Below are 10,397 nucleotides of genomic sequence, written 5' to 3'. Positions count from 1 at the left end.
GTGTCCTGGCTGAATTACGAATATGATTTAAGAAGCATCTGACTGCTGCTCTCTAATTTTAATTTAAGCAAATATTACTGCAAGCCAGCTGGCTGCGCACAGTGCCTTGAGGATAACTGAAGCCTTTTATTTTATTGTTTAGAGGTCAAGAAGGGGTTGGGGGTGAGAAGAAGGAGAAAATTCCACTATTATTTGAGCCAGTGTAGTAGCTGGTTAGTCTGGGAATTTATGAAGAGGTCAGTTTAAGATAGACATGATGATGGTGAATTGGGTGCTTCTTACCTATGTTCTTACTCTAGGGTATGCATTATTCAGCTTGTTCATCAGCTTGGAAAATTAATAGCTTGCACAATCTGTGCAATTTGTTCTTCAAGTTTCTTCCCTTTAGGTCTTGGTGATAATGTGTTCCGGTAAATTAACAGCAAATATTTTTTTTTTCCTTTCTGGTATTTGTCTGAAGCTTCAAATAATGTTGTTTTAGCCCTTACAAACTGAGATCAACCAATAGTAGTTGGACACATCTCTCATTTCAAAGTTGGCAGACAACCCTGTGCAATTCCACATGCAGACCTCAGCCAAGTGGAAAGGGAATGCAACACGAGGGAAGGAGATCCAGTGCTGTACTGTACAGTGGGCTGCTGGGAGGTGTGTCAGAGGAATGACTATGGCTTGACGTAGTCAAATAGGAGGCTCTGGGGGAAGCATACTCATAATTAGGCTTATTTCTCCTCAGGGCTTTATTCTGTGTTGGAAATGAAACGTAAAACGGATGAAGAAGATTAGGAATGAGGTCTGAGGAGATGTTAAAAGTGTAGTTTGTACTGTAACCACCATCACTGTAAGAGAGTTCCCTAGTGGCTGATTTGCTTTTGTGGTCTTGATCTTTTTAAAAATGATACAACGTTGGAAACTTTCTTTTTTTGTACTTCTCGTTTTGGGTTTAAAACTTCACCTTCCCTGAAGTATTTTATAATCATTTATGCAAAATATGACTCTATGTCCAAGTGGAGGCTAGTCATGAGTGGCGTCCCCCAGGGGTCTGTCTTGGGACCAGCGCTCTTCAACATCTTTATTAATGACATAGACAGTGGGATTCAGCAAGTTTGTTGATGACACTAACCTGAGTGGTGTGATTGATATAATAGAAGGAAGGGATGCCATCCAGAGGGACCTGGAAAGGCTTGAAAAGTGAGCCCACAAGATGCTAATGAGGTTTAACAAGGCCAGGTGCAAGGTTTTGAGCTTGGGTCAGGGCAATCTGTGTATAGATTGGCAGAAGAACTCATTGAGAGCAACCCTGCAGAGATGGACTTGTGGGTTCTGGTGGACTTGACCAGAGCCAGCAGTGTGCGCTTGCAGTCCAGAAGGACAACAATATCCTGGGCTGTATCAAAAGAGGGATGGCCAGCAGGGCTAGGGAGGTGATTGTCCCCCTCTGTTCTGCCCTCATGAAGTCCCATCTGCAATTTTGCATCTAGGCCTGGGGACCCCAGCACAAGAAAGATGTGGAGCTGTTAGGGTCTTGAGGAGGGCCACGAAGATGATCAGAGGGCTGGAGCACCTCTTCTGTGAAGAAAGACTGAGGGAGTTGGACTTGTTCAGTCTGAGGACAGAAGGCTCTGGGAAGACATTTGTGGTCTTTAAATAATTTAAGGGAACTTATAAACAGGAGGGAGACTGACTTCTTACATGGTCTGATAGTAAGAGGACAAGGGTGAATGGCTTTAAACTGAAAGAGAGGAGGCTTAGGTTAAATGTTAGGAAGAAATTCTTTACTCAATAGTGAGGCACTGGCACAGGCTGCCCAGAGAAGCTGTGAATGCCCCATCAGTGAAGGTGTTCAAAGCCATGTTGGGTGGGGCATTGGCCAGTCTGACCTAGTGGGTAGCAACCCTTCCCATGGCAGGGGATTGGAACTAGATGATCTTTAAGGTCTCTTTAAGGTCCCTTCCAACTCAAGCCATTGTATGATTGATTCTATGTACTAATTATTTATTGCACATTAGGGATGCAGCAGGTAATAGGATATAAATGGATGGTATGCAGAATGACCTCCTTCGAATCAAACTTTAATTTGAGAGGTTTAGTTAAAAGTGAAAAATAAATAAAATAATTTAGTCTGAAGAACTTGTAGAGACATTAATTCCTGAAATTACTCAAAGACTTTTTTTCCTTGGCAATGGAAGTCACCACCAGTAGGGAAGGATTGAAGCTTGATCCTTCTGTTGCTTGACATACTACAGAGGGTGAGCCACTGACAATTTCTTGATTGCCATATGAAGCCCCTGTAGGCCACTGATAAGAATTTAGGAGCTAAAACAAAAGTGACGTTGTTCATTTTCCAGATACCAAAGCCATTCCAGCATTCATCATCTTAGCAAAGAATCTCTGATATTTGAATGAATGGAGACCATTCTAGAAGTGGGGAAGACCTGAGCCCTCTGACATCAATTTGTGCAGCAGAAGCCATCTTGAAATCTTTTTGAAAAAAAATATTTCACAAATGAGGCAACTTTTGTAAATGAAACTTTTAATGGAAAATACTGCTACTTTTTTGATCTGGCCTATGGATAGCCTCAGGAAAAGCTCTTTGTCTTCCAATGGAAATGATAGTAATGTCATCCTTTCTCTCAGACAAGTTCATATTTTTGAAATGTTAGATGTCTGTGGCAGAAATCCACTGAGGTTAACACCTCCCTACCACTGCTAGGGCAGAAAAAGAAAGACTTGCATGGAAATAGGTGGAAGAGTGATCATCTCTTGAACAAAGATTGAAAGTGCTGAGTAGCTGTCTCATCCCCTGAGCAACTCAGCCTGGACACCCCAAGAGGTGAGAATCTCTTGGAGAAAACAGGTCATGTTCCTGAAGTCTTACTGTCTTACAGTGTCTGTACCTTGTGTCTGTACGCCGGTGCAATCAGTATGACCTTGGCTTACTAATTTGCCTCTAAGTATGCAATTTCCTCCTTACCCACTTGTCTTTAAGTGGTAGGTAATATTCATCAGGGAGGGTAGCCATGGACTGAGAGTGGATAGACTTTTATAGCATCTCTGTAAAGCACTTTCTAAAGGGCATATATGCATGTAATTTCACTTGAAGAATCAAAGTCCCCTTTCAAGCAAAGGAAATGCTTTAAAAACAGCAGGAAGCTTCCTCCTTTCCTTCCTTTCCTTCCTTTCCTTCCTTTCCTTCCTTTCCTTCCTTTCCTTCCTTTCCTTCCTTTCCTTCCTTTCCTTCCTTTCCTTCCTTTCCTTCCTTTCCTTCCTTTCCTTCCTTTCCTTCCTTTCCTTCCTTTCCTTCCTTTCCTTCCTTTCCTTCCTTTCCTTCCTTTCCTTCCTTTCCTTCCTTTCCTTCCTTTCCTTCCTTTCCTTCCTTTCCTTCCTTCCATCTGACGGCCTTCCCTCCATCCTCCTTTCTTTCCATATTGGTTTCCATCTCTTTTTTTTATGAACATGTAAAAAAAATGATAGATCTACAAATACTTCCACTTTTATCTAATTTCTTACCTTACCTGTATGGAGTAGGTTAGCTAGAGTTTTCCCCATTTGGTGCGGGATCTTTTGGATGTCTCTGAAATCTGGCTTTGCAATCTCTCATGCCTCCGCTGAAGGGACCGAGATGCGGACTCACTAGCCAAGATCTTTCTGTTTTATTCCAGCCCAAAGGCTGGCTATCTTGTGAAGTTGAAAAGTTGGTAAAATGAAAATTACAAAAAGAGGAACAAACTAGCTTAAAAGTCTTAGTTGCTCAACTTTCACTTTTCAGCGTCAGAATTTAGTTCTCTATTTTAGTTCTTATCATAGTGGATTTTTCTAGAGCAAACAGACTCTAAAATTCTACTCTGAGCACTCCCTTCCTTCCAAAATAAAACTGAAATATTCGATAAAAAATTGTTAAGAAACTATTTTACAGTTTTGTCATTGTAAGCCTGAAACATCTCTGAACAAACAATAGCTTATTTTTCAGACTCTCTCCATGGTTTTTTTACCCATTTTTGTTACCAATGCCAACCCGTCATAAACATTTAACTGTGAGCATTTTCTTTAGAAAATAAAATCACTGTATATCACTAATGGGGTAAAGACAGATTTCATACCCTTTGCATGGATGATACCGGGGTAATCTGCCCCGGGGCATGAGAGTAGGGGCACCTACAGCACATTTACAATCTTGTTAAACTGGCTGTCATTAAATCTGAGTGTCATGGCAAACTGAGGTACAATGAACAGTGAAAGAGTTATTATTTCTGCTGCCCCTCCTTTAAACTTCAACGTATGACATCAAAGTAAGGGGAAGCAGGAAATGTCCCATATTAGTCAATCTTGTAGCTCAAGACAACCTTTATCCTCTTGTAATACAAAAGCTGCAAACGTCCTCTGACCACAATGTAATTTGCTGAATGCTTGTGATTTTACAACATACAAATGAATGGTATTGCAAAAGGTAGGACAGAAATTCTGAAAGATGGATATTCTGTTTCACTTGGGGCAAGAAAAAGCTTGCTCATGTAAGAAAATGAAAGCAAGCTATGTGGTAATTAAACCAGCAATTACTTCAAGAAAGCAATAGTGAATTGAAACCACGTCCACCTAAGGAAAAGAAATTCTCTGCATGGTGTTTTGTTTTTGAGATGCCCTATTCTATGAGTTTGTTTGTTTATTTCTTTATTTGTAATGCATAGTATCTTATCATAAACCTGATGGCTGCTCAGTACTTACACTCACCTGACAGAACACGCAGGCTGCTTCTAAGACACTTCTAGACAAAACTGGGTTTGTTTTCCAGGACTTTGTTGTCCTACTGCTTATGCTGTTTGAAAACTTTCATAGTGAAACTTTGCTTTAAAGTGCTTTCCTCTATTCTGGACAAAGGCATGATCCCTTGAAATAAAATTTCTAATCCCGTGAAAGTACTTCTTCAGTTGCCCTTCCAAGACATAATTCTGATGGATCAGCCTTTGTTACTGATGCAGATACTTTCTGCTTTAGTATAAAAATAGTACCAAATGTGTGTATGTGGACTTATGTGTGGGTACTGGAGGGAGATTTCTTTCTATGGCAGCCACCATGCTGTGCCCCACAGCCCTCTGCTAGGCTGTTTCTGATGCCAGAGCTACATCACAAGCCTACACTTCAGCACAGAGTTTAGCAGAATCTGTTTCTGGTGCCCTCTGGCATTATCTGGCATAGCATCCTGCGGAAAGAAGAATCACAGACTCAGTATTTATTGTTTATTTTGAACTTTCTTCTTGCTATTTTCCTTTTAAAACCTCCTTCCTTCTGAATTTGTACTCAGCGTTTCACCTTTTCTGCGCTATTATATGGATTTATAGACCTTTGAAATATCCCTTTTTGACCATCCCTTTCCCAGGATGAATTGTCCTAGCCTTTTGGAACATTTCTTATTTAAGAAGCTATTCCATATTTTGATTGCCCCCATTGATCTTTGCAGTACTCTTTTTTGGTTATTTCGTGTCCTTTTAAAGATGGAGGGTTATAAAAGCACTGAGAATGCAGATACTCTACATTTAAATGAAAATTCCTTTACTTTTATCCCATCAAAGCTTTATTCCTTTAAAAGACCACGTCAAATGTCCTCTGGAAATCTAAGTAGACAATATCACCTGGATCTGCCTCATTAGTCTACCTACTCATAGACTTCTTCAAAGAATTCCAGTATGTTTGTGAAGCATAACTTTCCATTTGGAAAACCTTTGCTGTGTCCTTTTGTGGCACTGTATACGCATCTGTGTTTGTTTTCACCCATTTATTTGACTGCTTTTTTTTTCCTACCAGTTTCCTGCCCCAGAATGTGAATGCTGTGCCTTAATCTGATACCGCTCCAAGAACTGTGGCTTCAAAGGAGCAGTGATAAACTGTACCTTATATAAATATACACAAGACACTATACATATGTGCACACTAAATTGTACACTTTTCCACGTAATTATATATGCAAAATGTATAACAAAATATATGCTGTATTATTATATTACTATTGTAAAATAGATGATGTAATAATTTCATATTTCTATAAATATATATATACATTTAACAGGGCATTTCCCCTTTCCTACTGTAACCACGTTATCATGCAATTGCAAGAATGATTTTAGAGAATGGCATGAATGGCTATTTCATGAATCTTTTCATGGAACTGGTACTGGAATATTTTTCATTTGGGGATTTCCCTAGGAAACATCAGCTCCTAGTGAAACACACTGAATAATTTGCATAAAGCTGTAGAGGAATAGTACCATGCAACAAGTATGACTCCAATGGCATTTCCATCATCACAATTTCCTTCTTTCTACGACTCATCAAAAGAAAGAAACACAAAGGGCCTCTTTTAAATCAAACCACTTTAATACGTTTGTGATGTTGAAGCAGATGATTGCTCATAGGCAATGGCAAGAAATGGGCTTGCATGCAAGGCTTTGGCATAGGTGAGGGGCACAGGTGGACTATGCCCTGTGTACTCCTTCCTGCCCAGCACATGCTACAAGGAGAAGTGTGGCCAGAGTCAGTCAGACCACAGAGAGCTCTGTATTTTGCTGAAGATGATGCCAGCCCAGAACCTGTCCCCATAGCGCAGCAGGAACAAGTGGCAGTCACTGTATGCAGTAGTTCCATAATACTATGTATGTGCACAACTCTCAGGAGGATCTAAGGTCACAAACTTTATGAGACAGAACATTTGGATGCTAACGCTGCTTATCACTCCATCTCACCTGAGTCGTGCTGGCACTTTGCAGGGAATGATAAGCATGTCTTCAGTTTTGGATACAGTCTGATTACTTTTGTTCTAGAAAGCACAGTGTGCGGGAAACAGCTTTCTTTGATAAATTCCTCATTTACAAAACTAATCACAACCGTTCCCAATCCATTGTGATTTCCCTCTTTTGTCATGTAAATTATTTGCCATTTTGATGTATTTTGTTTCTCACGTTTATGACCTGAATGTAAAAGAAAAGTCATGTTTTGAAATATTAATCACAGGAACCAATCTTTTCTCTGTTTTAGAGGATGTTGAAGCCATTACAGAAGAAGCTGTAGTCTTCATATTTTGAAAAGCATTACAGTTTGTGAAAGAAAAGATTTAGTCACACTGAAGGAGTTGAGAAAGATCAGTATGCGAATAAGAAAAACAGTGCTTAGGCATTACTTATTTTCTTTTTTTCAATGTAGTTATTGCATTAACATAGTTAAGTTGTATTTTACTTAATGAATGCATGACAAAGGAGAGCTCTGGCCTTGAGGTTCCGCAGTTGGGCTCACACCCATGTTGCAGTGAGCCTCCTTTGCTCAGCAGTCGACCTGGACAAGCTTATGGGAATATATTTAGTACAACTGTCAGGGATAGTACATGAAAACTTAAAAACGTGTCATTGTCATGCAAATGAAACACTGTCCCTTGAAAAAAATTCTTGAGACATAGATCCTGGGAGCTTGCCCCTTCCTTACCCACCAGATCCATGCAATCTCATCAAAGGAGGCTCTCAGGTTAGTCAGCCATGACCAGCCTTTAACCAATCTATAAGGATCTTGTTGTCACCTTGTTGACATTAATGTGGCTGAAATGATTTCCAGGAGGATCTGCTCTGTTACTTCCCTGAACCTGAGAAGCAGCTTGCTGGTCTTCATTTCCCTAGGTTGTCCTTATTACCATTCCTGAGGGATGGCTGTGATGTTTGTGTTTTCCCAAACATTACACATCTCCCTCAGTCACTGTGACCTTTCAAAGATGCCACAGAGGGACCCTTCAGTAACTCCCTCAAGACTTCCAGACACATCTATGGGTGGTCCTATGGATTGTATGTACACCATTGACTTCAGTGTGCCTTAGCTGTGCCCCTTTCTACTGCAGGTAACAAGCCACTCTGCCAGGGCCCTGAGGGCACCAATAGGCAGGAATTACCTTAATCACCCTCAGCTGGAACCTCCACCCACGTACCCACTGCCCATGGGCTTAGGAGCTCTATTTAAGCTCATGCCCAGGTTATCAATTCAGCTCTTGAATTATGTTGTAATTTTAGGCTACGTTTTTAGTTCTGCTTTGATTATGAAGAGATGCTTGAATTGATTGGTTTGACTTCAGATGTGACTTGTTTGCTTTGCCTGATGGTCACTGGTGGGACTTCTGCTCAGGTACCGTGGGACTTGGTAAGTTCCCTGCCTACTCTGCCCTTACCCTTGGCTCACAGTCTCTGGTGGAGCAGTCCTCTTTTTGTTGCTCCCTGACATGCTCCTACGGATTACCCCAGAAGACCAAAGGAAATGGAAACCAGATGGCAGACCTTACTGGTGAAAGCAAAAGACAGAATTAAGACAAACAAACAAACAAAAAAAAATTGATTAGTAACTTCAGCCCACTTCATGTCTTCTATGACTATCTTTCCCTCCTCACTATACAGCAGAGCTGTGTCTTCCTTAGATTTCATCTTGTTACCAATGGGTGAAAGAAGTTCTTCTAACTGATTTGTATACCACCTGCAAGTTTCAGCCAGAAGAACTTCGGCCTTCCTACTTTTGCTTCTGTGAATTCAAGCAGTTGATTTTCTGTGTGCTTTCATTTTATGTTTTTGCTCAGCCAGGAAATGAATGACCTTTCCATAGGGCCCTTCTCACACACTTACTTCCTGCACGTCAGAATGGGCTGTGCTTGTGATTAGAGGAGGTTTACTATCAAAGACCACCCATTTGTACTATGAGGCTGGGCTTGGGTTCATGGCTCTGCATGCTTTTGTAACTCTCTTAAGATGTTACTGATCTCCTGCTGATCCATTCTGATGCTGTGTGAGCTACTTACCCCTTTCACCTGGCACCCCATCGCCTCAACCAGGGGTGACCAGTCTAAGGAAGGGTATTTGGTCCCTCCCAAACCCTCCCTGCCAGCAAGGATGATGAGAATGGCATCTTCCTGCAGCAGGTCTTCCTGAGCTGGGCTCTCAGCATTGAGTGCCAGGTGCTGCTCTGCAAATGGCAGATGTTGCCTCAGTGGTACATCAGCACCACTGCTGCACTGTCCTGAGTGGGGGTCTGAGTCCTTTCACACCTCTGTTGTGTTGGCTCTCACTGCCAAGGTGACCAGAAGTCCACAAATAGTTGTGGGTTGCTTCCTGGCTGAGAAGTCCCTAGGAAACCTGGCTGCTGGAGCTGGTCTGCAAGCAGAGCTGTGGTTTGGTTTAGTATGCAGGAAACATTACAGGTATTCTTAGTTTTAGTCCACTCATCCTCTCTAATGCAAAACCAAACGGCCCTTAGCTGCTGTTCCTTCTTGGACATAGCAGCATCTTTGCCATGGAGCTCAATGCCACTTTCTGTTGTGCTTCTGTGAGCCGTGGCTTGCTGGGCCACATCTCGGATGTCAATTATGTTGGGCTGGGAATGCAAAGAAGCTGCACTGAGTGAAACATGCACACAGAAGATAAATAATCAAGCAGCTGGGAATAAGGACAAAATAGCCCTAATTCCACAGAAGTTGTAGCAAAAAGAAGCTGCAGTTTGCTTGTGGTGAATTCCATGAAGAAGTGTGTTTTCTTTCATTGGGTATTATCCTGATCTGTGCAGATAACAGCTAACTGAAGGGAAAAAAAGGATTAAAGAAGTCCCCTTAAACTCTATTTTAAGATCCGTATGATTCTCAGGGGGTTTGAAGCGCTAATATGTACTTAAAGGAGAGGCTAAAAATATCGCCGCGTGTAATTACGGTAGGGAAAAAAAAAATCCCCAAGCGGAGCTGCAGAGCTTCCCCGAAGTGCGGCTTCGGGGGAAAGAGGAGAGCAGGGCTTTGTGCTGCGTAGCCCCAGCCGCGCAGCTTCAGCGGGCAGCCTCCGAGCCGAGCAGCTGCAGCGCTCGCTCCCCTCGCTGGCTCTGTGGCAGCCGCCTTCCAGCCGCACCTCACGCGGAGCTCCGAGCTGCTACGCGGGCACCCCCTGCGTCCTGCCCGGCTCCGCTCCGCCGGGCGGGGCCTGCTCGGGCTGCGGCGGGCGCTAGGTGGTGCCAGAGGCCTGCGCTGCTGCGGGGCCTCTACGCCCCTATAAGAGCCCTACGGGGGGGCTGTTCTTTCCCTTTTCCCTTCATTTTTTTGTCCTTACCTGTTCCAATGAATGGGATATAAGCAAGGGGGAAAATGCGAAAATCGGCTTGCCAAAAATGCAAAGTAGGCTGTGTGAGTAGAGGCCAGTAGAGAAACGCTGAAAGCAAATTAAATAAAGCAGAGAGAAATGCAAAGTTACGCTTTCAGTCACACCCTTTGGTCAAATGCTGAATCATTGCTGATTAGAACGTGTGCCTTACCGTGTGGAGCACTCTGGGGTGCTGGGCTTCTCGCTTCACCTTCAGGAGAAATTACTGGGACTGCTAAAGGAGAAGAAAGACATGGAGCTGTTGGAGCG

This window comes from Gallus gallus, chromosome 2, assembly GCF_016699485.2.
Source record: "Gallus gallus isolate bGalGal1 chromosome 2, bGalGal1.mat.broiler.GRCg7b, whole genome shotgun sequence".
Lineage (NCBI taxonomy): Eukaryota > Metazoa > Chordata > Aves > Galliformes > Phasianidae > Gallus > Gallus gallus.
The sequence above is the reverse complement of the archived record's forward strand: the minus strand, read 5'-3'. Positions refer to the sequence as shown.